At 36.2% G+C, this 13,335-nt stretch overlaps 1 protein-coding gene across 3 annotated transcripts in view; it reads right to left on the reverse strand.

Annotated features, from left to right (window-relative positions):
* LOC138179767 (cysteine-rich secretory protein 2) overlaps window positions 1-13,335 on the reverse strand; it is a 98,146-nt gene that overhangs the window by 45,185 nt on the left and 39,626 nt on the right. For all 3 annotated transcript variants that reach the window (XM_069112896.1, XM_069112895.1, XM_069112893.1), the window contains exon 2: window positions 8,366-8,419. The gene's annotated coding sequence lies outside the window, so the exon portion shown is untranslated. The remainder of the gene's footprint in view (window positions 1-8,365; window positions 8,420-13,335) is intronic.

Genomic DNA, 13,335 nt, shown 5'->3' on the forward strand with positions numbered 1-13,335 from the left:
TGCCAATATCTGGTGAAAAAGCTAGAACTAATCTTGGTCGGTACTGGACAATTCTCCCTTATGTATAATATGTATACGTAATTTTTATAGAGATAAATTCAAAATTTTAAAAACTGGAAAGAATAAAAACATTTCTGTACAGCGTATGGTGAATAAATAAAATGTTTAACAAATAAATAAAATGTTTAACAAATAAATAAATATTTTTGTGTACATAGTATCGATAAATATCGAACATCAGAAAATGTCAAAAAGTACTACGTTCCCGTTCCCTCCTGCCATTCTTTGTGTCATTTCATCGCGTTATTTTATACACAAACTAGTTTTAAGATAAATATTTTTATTTGTTTATTTTATTTATTTATTTATTTACGGGATAAACCGTTTGACATAACAGATTAACGTAGGATACAAAAGAAAATAAAGAAAAAAAATAGAAAAGAGAAGATGCATATGTACAAAAAAGAAAAAGAATGAGAATAGTCATGTAAGAAGTAATGAGACAGAAACACGGTATAAAAATGTAAAAAAAGCTTACGATACAACATTGTCATAGTGTCAAATATACTATAGATTGGCCGAAAATATCTATGCTCGTGTGGCAAGAATTTACGTGATTGACTATGCGATTTATGTAATTATAGTAACCGTACAATGTGAGTAACAGCATGATATCCGAATAGTCGACAATACTTTTGGCTATTTCACTAATGAAAATTATATCAGACATAATTGTTCTCCGGCTCAGTGTCGGAAGATTTAAGCTATTCAGGACATTGTCATAATTGTGAGAATCAAACGGCATCTGATATTCGCTACTTTTGACGTCCAGCCTTAAGAATTTGTGCTGAACATTCTCCATATTATGACTGTGAGACATACAATTTTAAAAAATTTTTTACAATAAATTAACAACATTATTATACCAATATTATTATTAAAACGTTAATTGTCCATAATTATTTGTTTTATGAGGCATATGAGAAGTATTTCTTATACAGTACGTCCAGGATTCTCTCTTATTCAATTCAAGCTAAGAACCTTGAAACTCCTGAAATACGCTGCAAATATCGTCCACAGAATATCAAGAATATAAAGAGCCTCGGCTTACGATGTTTTCCTCCAGTCATACTTTATCAGATATTCAGAAAAGAACTCCAAAGACCAAACAGAACGCAGTTCATTTAAAACACTGTCGGCTTCACGATCCTCTCCGTAACAATAAATTTAAACCTCCTTACCAGGGGAATGTCGCGTAACTTACAGAACAATGCCAGACCTCTTCCACAAATTTCACATACATCCTTCTCCGTAGAAACCACTGAAACTTAAACTGCCCTGCACTCCCAATACTCCATACGTTACTTAACTACGAATATCCGTGCACCTTACTCTCCTTTATTTTCGAGTCACATGTCGCAGTAGTTTTCAGCATTGAATCCCTTATGCATTACTTCATTTGTATTTTACTTCTCTTTTCAGAGATTTTTCTTAGATCGTCTTATCGTATCAACGTATCATCTCATCCATCATATTCTTCTAATTTATCTTCGACAGAATTCTGAGTTCTTCTTAGACATTTAGATCTTTACATTCATATGTAATTAATGTTCTTGTGATACACTGGCAAAAATAGTATTTATATTTCCGGACGGGAAGATAACACATGGCACAAATTTGGAAAATTTTATTGAATAGAACACAGAAATACAAAAGCATATTTCATTAACTTAACAATTAGTTTTTAGGATATGGTTCTTAAGTGTTATACAATCCTGAAGTGAAAATAAATAATTTTTCCTGGAAAATTAGAAATATGGAATTCGGTGGAATCAAATGATAGCAGGTGCTGCAGAAAAACAACAAGTTGCTCGCATTTAACGAATATGTTAATATTTTGTACAGTTCCTACGTTTTTTTACAACTACCGTCATTTTTCTTGATAACGACTTAAATAGCTTTTAGATTCTTTTTTGTGTTATTTTTTCACACTCTCCGACGATACAGTTTCTCGAGTTATTTACATTCTGAAATCACCGTCTGTTTACATAATCTGCTCTCGCGAGCTTACCCTAACAATTTTCTATTATTCGGCTGACCTTTCTGGCTATAAAACTTCTATCTTTCCCTTGAGAAATATTTCTACACCGACCTGTACAATGTAACCACGACATTATCCTGTTGGAGTACGAAGTTTTCATCAGATCAATTGATCAAGTCAATCTACCTTATACTATTCATTTTTTTTCAATTAACAAATGTCCATAAGAAGCAGGGACTGAACTTTGCGGGAAAGCAGTTAAAATGATTTAAAGGATGGGGGAGTGTTATTTTCAACGATGGAAAAATGGTTAATTTAGATGGCTCAGATAGGTGGAAGTATTATTATCGTGATTTACAGACGGAAAAGAAATCCGCGATGAATTTGTGGAAGTGGGATGAGAGACGAAAATCGTATTTATTAACGGAAAATGAATAGTATGAAATAGATTGACTTTATCAACTGACAGATACAAGCACACACAGTGCACAGGTCGATGAAGAAGTACTTTTTTGAGAAAATGATGGAAGTTTTATAATGGGCAGAAAATTCACCCGACCTAAATATAATAGAAAATTGTTGGGATGAGCTCGCAAGAGCAGTTTGTGAAAATAGACGGCAATTACACGATGTAAATGACTCGTGAAACTGCATTGTCGGAGAATGATAAAAAGCAAAACAAAAAGAATGGAGAAGCTATTTAAATTATAACGAAACAGAATGAAAGCAATTGTAAGAAATAAAGGAAACTACACGAAATATTAACATAACAATATCTTTGGCAAATGTGGGTAAATTTTCATTTTCCTGCCGCATGCGTTGCCATTTTATCGCACTGGATTCATATTTATTTTCACTTCAGAACTATACACACAGTGGTACATTAAAAACTAGTTATTGAGTTAATGAAAAATATTTTTGTATGTTTATTTGCTATTTGATAAAATTTTCCGAATTTATACCGTGTTATCTTTCCATCCGGAAGTGTATACTTCAATTACTTCAAAGAAAGATGCTCAGAAAGCTTTCAGGATGACCTAATACATTTTTATCTACTTACTATCAAATATCTATCGAGGGCAATGTAACTAATCTGTTCATAATCTGTTTGAAGAATCTTTTCATAAATATACAAATCCTAATCTTCTTATAAGCACAAATAAATTCAATTCGTAAAAATGTATAAACTCGTTAGTCGTTACTGCAATTCTCGCAAACCACAGCACTCGCGGATGTATTACATTTCCACCGCGAGTCAGGATTAATTTCTGCAACACCCCCGCGCAGCGTCGATTCTCGCGACGTAATTCAGCAAGTTACACGTTCAGTTGTCCCCGCGCGAACTTAATATTTTCTGCATTGTCGAGTGTAATTCCTAAGACGATACCACGCGCATTTCACCATTTTCGTATCTCTGTCGCGCTATAATTCTCTGTTCGTCGCGCTTTCAGCGCCAGCCAAGTGTAATACGTCACCCCCATTTACGACGGTGTGGCGAACATCTTCAGGATTCGAGACTTGTATATGCAACTTATGTGCAACAGTGGTTTCGCATGCGTGCACCTTGGGAACATCATTTAAGCGGAAGCATCCCCGTCGACAGAACTTCTCGCGCGCTTTAAAGTTTTACCGTGGACGAAGCGCGATCTAATAAGTTGAGCGAGACCCAGATTGCTTACTCTCTTTCCCTGTTGCGCCTAACTTTATGCCAACGTTAGACTTCCATAATTTCTAGATCTCCAGTTACAGTTTGGATTTTGCATTTCGTTTATTTGCAAGAGTTGCTGAAAAGCTCCAATCGAGTGGTACAAGTGACGAAGCGTTCAATTAGAGAAAATTGTAGGCGGTGAAATGATCCGAGAAAGTGAGTTTCAATTTTGGATTTCGTTTACCCGTAGGATTTTTTCGAGTTTTTCAATTATAGAATATACAGATGCAAGTATCTCTTAAACTACACGTTATTCGAAGACGTGTTTCAGACAAAACTTGTTCTGTTTGAAGAGGCACATCTTACGATGCCCAGCACATTTGTTTAGGTGGAGGCGTTTCCGAAATCTCAAGGTGATTTTATTTTCCTAATTGGAGCTATATATCTTTTTATACACTGTTCAACATAGTTTTTAATTCTCTACAAAAAGATATTATATTAAGGTACCTGTATCTGGAAATGCTTAGTCTAAAATATATTTCAAGATTAATTAAGGGCGAGGAAAACAAACAAAAACATCGCGTTATCTTTTCTTGCCCTCCGTACGATAAATTTTACTAGATTAAAGTTGAAATATCTTTTAAACTAATCATTTTTTGTCGCAAGTACCTTGGTAGTTTCTTATAGAGAGTTAAAAAATGCATCGAATGGTATATATAGTTTATGAAATATATAGTTTAGCAGATATTCGTGTAGATCGATTAAATGGAACATCCTGTATGTGATAAAATCTTCAACTTGGAAAAACTGTAAGCGTGAAATTATAAAATATCGAGAAAATAAGATTGAATTTCGTTTATTCATAAAAGATCTAACTGGAGGGTAGAAACAATAAAGTTTTTAATTTGAGAAATCTCTGATGCATCCTGATTCGATTTACAAATTCTCGCACAGTTTTGCACCATTTCACAGAATTGGTGATGCGTTTAAACGGTACGATTCCGTCGAAGATGTTTAGTATTTTATCACGCTACTCTTTCCCTTTTTCTCCCTCCCTTTTTCTGTTTCTACGAGAAACCTTTGCCTGTCACAGTATTTAATTTGCCCTTCCTTTTGTAAAGTTCGTCGCCCAGTTCGCGGAATTTGCATATAACTTGCCGTGTCGCAACGTCGGCGTCGTTCGCGAGGAAAATTCAAGGGTCAAAATTCACCTCACGTATCAGTGGCGCAAGTAAAAGTTGCATTTTTTAATCTTCAGCCGCGCTAACGTGACCGTGCTTCATCCTCGAGATATCGCCGTCTTCTCTTCACCGACCAATTCTAAACTTTCCACCACGTAATTTTATAAATAAACGAGCTGCGAGTTACTTACGCTATTTTTCGTTTACATTGCTCTCGGGATATCTGGCTTGGCCAAAGTCGGACAGTAAACAAAAGACATTAGAAAGTAACAGCAGTCAGAAGAAAAGAGATCATTTTAGATTAAAATACTCTGGTATGCACTATTTCACTCGTGTTTTATTTCTCTCTGCGTTTGCCTATGTTTTATCTTTTAAATAAAGATGTATCACATAAGCTGTTGCGAAATAATCCAACCGAACGAAGAAAAACGAAAATAACGATAGAGCTTTAGCTTTCTCCAGTTTCAAAGTCATGAATGGAACGCGCATTTTTCAACGTGCTAAATTTGCATTCATATCAGGACAGATAAAGAACTACAAGACGATGCTAACAACATTTATCGTTAAAAGGAAAATCCATCTCGAAAGCCGGTCGTTAATCCGGTCATCGAAACTGAGAATTTTCAATCTCGCTCGCATCGTCTCGCCGAAACCTTTCCTCAATCAATATCGATATTCCCATATTTTCCACTCTTTTTTATTTTTCTCCGTAAAAGTTCTCAACGCAGAAATCTTATGAAACCATATGAAGCGCGTTTCAAACCGAATTCAGCGATATATCTGCGCATGCGAAACTAGATACGAGCGCAAAGTTGATCCTAATGAAATGGTCAGCGGAACAATATTAAAAAGGAAGAAAAGGGGAAGAAGATATATTTTAGCAGGATATTTTCATTTAACCGTCGGTAAACGTTGAACGTTCGGGCGCAGCTTTGAATGCCATTTCACCGGTGATATTTAACACGATCCCTCTTTGTGAAGCTCATCGCTCGCGAATTTCCATATAAACGCAGTTCACAGCGAGATAGTTTAAACACGAATGCAAATGCATTTTCATTGCCTTCTCACAATGATCGGCGTTTTTTTTTTTTTTCGTCTTTACGCACTCGTGATCACAGCTAACTGATACCCCATAAAAAACATCTTGCTATGTCCAAATGAAGAGAAACATGAAGCTAGGTAGATGGGAAATATCTACTGCCAGTTAGACAATGGACATACTTGGTCACTGAATCAGGATCGCGCGCATTTCGATCCTTTTAATTTTCTTAACAGGTTGACACCGGCGCCGATATTCATGGTTATCTCTGTGAGACGGTGCCCGAATGCACGGTCTGCTTCGTGGGGCGGCGCAGCGTCAGATTAAACTGTTCGACACGACCGCAATTTTTCAACTTTGACCTCAATTTATAGCAAAATTACAAAAGCTATACGATTCCTGTTGGGTTCAATGAATTCCGTGGACTTTGCTAACTAATACATTGATATACAATAGTTTGGCAATATCAATTTACATGTATCTATAAATGTTAAGTAAAGGTGACCGGACCAGCTGCGACCCTAATTTTGTACTTTTTTCGATTTATCTCAAAAAGTAGGGGTCTGACGCGAATTCTGACCATCACACGCAATTCTGTGAACATTTTTCTATAAAAGACGTTCATAGCGCGAATCAAAAAATTTTTCAATTCCGTAGAGGAAAAAAAGATAGTCATGCGTATTTGTCGGAGAACAACAGCGCGCGTAAGCAACATGCGCGACGGAAATAGTGTTAGGTTACGTTAAATTTTTAAAACGGACTGACAAAAGGCCAGTATGTATGCTAGCTACTTCCAAAAATCACAGCTGTGTTGTAATGTCGAAATAAAATAATATAAACCTATTTTGTACTACCTATTTTGTGAAATACATGTGTGACCCATCGCGTTGCACGCCGCCTCACGGGACGGACACGTGTGAACCGCCGATGGTGCACGCCGGCGTTAACGTGTTAATTATAACACGAATAGCGTATTGTTCTTAATTGACCAAATTATTACTGCATAGGCCGATCGACATTTCTAAGAAATTGAAGTTTTCAACTTGAAATGTACTTTTCCATCGCAATACTCCATCTATCCACGATTATCGTACGCAACAAGGGACAAACGATGTTGCTCTGCAAAATCATGAATACCATTCAGAATCGATTTACGAGGAGCATCGATCATTCGGTTGTGAACGCGATTTTCCCCGCGCGTTGACAGCGAAACTTTATTACGCGGCATATTTCGTCTCCATAAACTATTGAATATAAGCGTGTGCACCGTACGAACGGTAATATTTCCTTCCTTACCGTTCACGTGCTTGCAGCCTGTCAAGGATTTGTGCAAAATACGGATATTTGCAGAATAAGATAAATTTCAAAAAGAGTTTTGAGTTTTTAAGAAATATCTCGGAAGTTATACTTGTAGTGTATTATATTATATGTATTCTATTTTATTATATCGTATATTAATTTTATATAGAGAAACGAGAAAGATAGCAAAATATTTTAGCGACAAGAAATTGTTTAAAAGAATCGTTGTTCGCAAGAGTTCTGCAATAAAAATGTACTGGATATTTTAAACGGAACTTTCGATTGCGAGAAATATCGAATTGGTATTTACACATAGAAGAAAAATTATGAATAAGGAATAATTTTATTCTATTCTATTAATAAACAAGACTGAATTTAAATAAATTTCTTATACATGTTTTTAATTTTACTTTCTTCCTTTCTTTTATTATCATCAGTACTGTTTGTGCATTTTCTTTTAAATTATCTTTCGACGTATCGTCTCTTATTTTTACAAACAATTTTATAACCTACTTAACCTCAAAGAACTTCAACTTTGGTAATTCATCGACATTTACAACGAAATGCGTGTTATGTAAATTATACGTGTAAAAAATAGAATCGTGTACCACAAGAAGTTAAATATTTTAATTTTATTTTACTTGACATTCAGTGATTGAATTGATGATTTCTTTATAGCGTCTTACACACACAAGTTTAAACACATATTATTCGCATAAAGGTTCAAACTGCGAAAATTTTCAAATCGACTTAATATTTTTTACCATTTTATCTACCAAACAAGCAAAAAATCCATCCATTATATTCAATTTATCTTCCACAGGAAAATCACTCTTCTTTGCCTATCGCTATCTAATATCGTTCCACGCAAGAAGCAAATGGTAGACGACGGAAGAAAAACAGGCCAACGATTCCGAGTCGTGCAACGCATCTAAAACGCTTTCAGGGGCAATCTATCGCGACGTGGGTGGAACGCGCTTTAATCTCCTGCACTGCACGCCGTAGAATGAACGGTTCCCGGTTATTGACGAGTAAACAGTGAAATAAACGAATCCCATAGTAGCGTAAAATATTCTCGATTAACGAGAGGGACCGACACAACTCCAATTTCGCGACGTTCGTTGTCGAAAATTACTAGCGTAAAAAATGCAACTTACCAGGAATCAGTGGCGCAATTCGTTTCCTTTTGCTCTTCCAAACACGGGAAAAAACTGAAACAGAGAAAAGGAGAAGCGAGTGAACTATATGCGATCGATTCTGCAACATGCTTCGTTGATGATATCACTTTCTGTGCGTTTAAATCAAATATTAATAACAATATTAATATAGAAATATTAATAACGTAAATTCGTCAACATTTTTTCAGAGAGCTATATTGAACGTTATTACTTTTATGAGGAGTGTCTTAAACGCTACTGCTCTAAAGATACGTGTTGTTTAACTCTTTCGTGTCGATATTTCTTTTAATTGGCTTAAATTTGAAAAAAATATAGGCGATTCATAATTAAACTCCAATGGGTCTCGATGATGTCAAAAAAATTGTAATAGCTCAGCAATTTTTCTAAATGTTCCCCTGGATAATATCTGTCCTTGGATCGTATTGTCAATACTCTTAAAAGGACAGAGTCCCGTATTTTTTATATTTATTATTCATTTATATTATTTATATATATTATTCATTATATTTATTATCATTTAGGCGTTAAAAAAACAACAGGTGTGCTGCCTTTTTAAAGATCCTTATATTTATAATATCTAGAGTAGAATAGTTTCTTACTATGTAAAAGTTGTAAAATAGAAGCGATACAAAAATTGTATCATCGTATTTAAAAGAATTAAAAAAATAGGTAACCTAGAAATTGACAATAAACGGCTTTAGAAAATGTCGAGTTCATGCGATGCAACGAAATCAAACGCAGAAAATTATTAATTACACGTACGGAATTCCAAAAGATTGATGGTAATGAATGGCATTAATCGCTTTGTGTTACTCACCGATCCATTCGCGAGCGAATACGCAAACACACGTATTATCTATTGATGTTCGGATGCGCTCGTATGCGACTCGGCAGACGGAAGTTCTGTACGGGCTACGAAGTTGATGTAATTAATTAACGGAGCAATTACGAGGCGTAATGAAGCCGCGCGAACAAATCGGAAGCACGCGAGGCTCTATCGAACAATTGCTATATTCTGGTGTTAACGAAGATCACGTATTTTTTTCAACAGAGAATAGTACTATTCTTCGGTTACGAATTTGTCGTTCGTCGCAAAATTGTAATTTGTAGTTGGAGTTAAAGATCATCATTTTAAATATAATTAGTTTCGCTTTGCCTGATTATGTTTAGATAACGTTCACTACTCACATATCCGTATGTGATCCTTTAAGATTACTTTAAATTTAACTTCAAGCTCTGAAACGAATACTAAAGTACGAAACGAACGCTTCAATCATTTATCGTTTAGTATACTGCTCCATGAAAGAGCACTTTACCCAAATCCATTCCAGCGTTTGCGAACCGTTATTTGTGCCAGTTTATCAACGCCGCAAGAACTAAGAAGCGCGTGAAGTATGAACGAACCTATCTACGGCTTAATTAGGAGCATTAATATGGATAAACTGGGAACCTCGACGCAGAGGATTTGCATGTTGGCCGCCTGCCGACGAAGACACCTTCGAGTTTCCAGCTATTTTCCCTTCCTTTTCGACAATGTCCGGATTTGTTGGTTCGTAGTTCAGGAATCTAGGATTTATGGGTACGCGTATCGTCTGACGAATATCGCAGAAAGCGAAGACGTTGTTACGAGAATACTCGCTGAGGTCTTAGGTGAGTGGAACACTCAAGTGGCAATTGGCGATAACAGCATAAGAATGTTGTAATGCAGATAGATTACAAGTCGAAAGATAGGACAAAGGATTAACATCATTGAAATGCAAAAGATATTTCGTAAATCTTTCATCTCTAGAAATTATCCAGCTACAATATTTTTATTGCTATATTTCTATACTTTCACCGCTATAAGGTGTACGAAAGGCGAAATATATATTTTGTGCAGTCACGAAGACACCAAGATAAAATGTGATATTTAATGATAAGAGAAATTTTAGAGATTTTTCTATCTTATAAATTACCTAGTAGCAATAAATACCTCTATTTCTAATTTGCTGTGCATCTGCGGTTAGAATACAAGATCTACAAATAGATTCTGTCCAGTGCAAAGGTATAAGGAATTGCAACATCCAAGTATAAAAGAAACCTCGTAAATCTCTTGTCATTAGAAATGAGGTAGCAACAATACTTCTATTGCTAAACTTCTATACATCTTCTGTTAGAATTCGAGGCCTACCAAAGTTCAAGAATAGGTTTCGTGCAACCACTATGGCATGACAAATTACATCGTCTGGGACTATCGGTGATCCATTGTTCGAACAAAATCGATCGTTCCCTATCTCTTGGCCGATCGATCGGTAGTGGAAGCCTCTGTGCGGTTTCAGTCACATCCAAGCGGCGTCTAATTGCTCCTAAGGGAATCGGGTCATCGCCACAAACGCATCTAGGCCGCGATCTACGTAGCCAATTAACTAAGTCGCTGAATTGCACCGTAAATACGTATAAGTGGCCCGTCGCGATTCGACGTCAAACCAACGATAAATGTACCCTCGTCTGTATTTATCTGCTTCTACGCGAGACAGCTGCGAATGAGAACGATTCTAATAACTGCTAGTGATTTCAAAGACTTTGACGCTATCATGCGCCCTAATGGAGGATTTCGATCATTTAAAACAGATATACTGTTTGTGTTTGTGTTTACCTGTGTTTTAGTTATTCGTGTTTTCTCTAGAAAATTGTGTAAGCAATTTTCTTTCTTATTTCATTCTCCCTTATTGTTTCTGACAACCGGAATTTTTATGAATTGTTCGTCTCTACTTCGTTCTTGCAACTTTTGGCCAAATCATATTTTTTAGGACATATAACATCAAATATCTTTTCCTTGCTTTTGCTTCAACGAATGCAAGATTGAATGTAAAAAATCGGGGATCGTAAGAGACTTCAGTGATCTACTATACATATACTGTATATGTACATATATTAGAAACCTATTCTGCTAAGGAATAATAGTAATCTATCGAACTCTCGAGATTATTATTCCCGATCGTAACATTGTCCCGGACAATCCTAGCGTTTAAACCGAATGGTAACTAACGTGAATGCCGCGATAACGGCGCGAGAATCACGAAAGGTTAAGACGATCAGAGTTCGTGAAATCACGATTGGTTCCGACAGGGATCGATATGACATCCGTTTCAGATTTATCGGGAACACGCCGTCTGTTGAAGCGAATCAAGCGATAACGATGAATCGCGACTAACAGTCTGCAGATAACAATACCGCTTGACAGAACTTTCACAGAATCGCCTAATGATTCGCTGTACTTACCCAACCCGTTCTCCCTTTCGCGAATCGAAAGCAATGAATGCATCTTATTCCCTCCTGGCTCGAGGAACAAAGAAGAAATCTAGACTACCAGTCGGAGATCGCAGCAATCGATCAAATTACCTCACTTCTGCCACTTTGCTCGATCGCCAGACGTCTGATCTTTCATCTAGCACGTTTGTTCTTCTCGAGCAAGATGTTCGTGCCGAGTTGGAATTTTTTGGATAGTCTCAGCAAATGGAATGGACGATGGCGCACTATCAGCAATTTGAATGGGGAGAGAAGGTTCATTAAAGTAGTTAAGGATCTTAATGCAGTGGTTTTTGAATCTGACTTTTATTTTAACGCTAGAACTGCTGGCGATAGGTTTCAATTCCCCCTTTCTTCTCTTTTCTCCAATTATTAGAAAGGAACTATTATCGTTGAATAATATAACAACCAATACTCTAAGCTTTTCCCCAGATTAAAATTGATTATCTACTTGAAACAATCGTTCACTCGTAAACTTTCTATACAAATATAACCCTCGCTTCTTCTACCCGAAAGATCGCTGGTATCTCGAGTCCACTTCAATCTTTTAGCCGCTCCAATTTGCAATCCGCTTTATATCCTTATCAGTAAGGACACTTCGAACATGCTCAAATAGCATAAAGATCGCTATTCTTGAATCTGATGAAACGATATAAATTCATGATCTGAACTAAGCTTTTAACCTTCATGATTTGAGTGCGCCATTATTTTCTGTCGATATTTCGCCCCGATATTTTCCCCTAATCTACTTCGGTTAATAAGTTGAATAATAAAACATTAAGCTAACGTAGAATACTTAAAAAAAAAGGAAAAATTGAAACAACGCGAAAATACAATCGTATTTTTCTACGTTCCTATCTATCTCGTAATTTTAAACGAAGTACGAACTACGCTGGAACTCTGCTCGTCTCGCCCGATGGAAATAAAGCACAATCGATAGATTGTACCAGGAGTAGCTTCCGCGTAGTTTATTAAAAATAATGGCCCCGTGAAAAATTGCTGCTCCGCTTCATTTCGAGCGAATCGCGGCTGAAGACGTAGCTTCGAACGCGGAACAATTTCGAGCAAAACGAGGCGTTGTTTCTCGCGCGGATGAATTTCCGTGTCTCACGTTCGAGGGTAACGTTTGAAAGACGGGGAAATCCCTTTTAGAAATTGCCCGCTACCATTCCATATTGAAAACTCGCCGCCTCGGTTATTCCATGACACTGGGTATCGTTTAGTCCGGTCAACGGCGCTCTCGGCTGCTATCCTTGCGTCATATTTAATTTGATTTTCACTTTTCGAATATTTAATTTGGTTGCTTGAGTTTAGGATAGTTGATTTTAATTTGCATTTTGAATCTTGCAACTTTTTATCATATAAAATATAACAAACAAGTCAAGGTTAAGTTTCAGACGTTACATCAAAATAAAAATTAAGTAAAAGAGATCCTTGAGAACTTTAGTTTCCACTGGAAATTTGGTTGTGAAGCATTTAATCTTAATTTTTATTTTAAATTGAGCACGATAAACGTTATTCATAGTTATTATCATATAAAATGCACAAGACAAATTAAAACAAAGTACTCATAACGAAAATCCTTGTGGGTGGAAAGTTAGAAAAATCTACTTCATTACTTAGCTTCCTACTTTCATATTACTTTACATCATCTTTTCACC

Source organism: Bombus flavifrons, chromosome 5 (assembly GCF_040668555.2).
Source record: "Bombus flavifrons isolate JBK064 chromosome 5, iyBomFlav1_principal, whole genome shotgun sequence".
NCBI lineage: Eukaryota > Metazoa > Arthropoda > Insecta > Hymenoptera > Apidae > Bombus > Bombus flavifrons.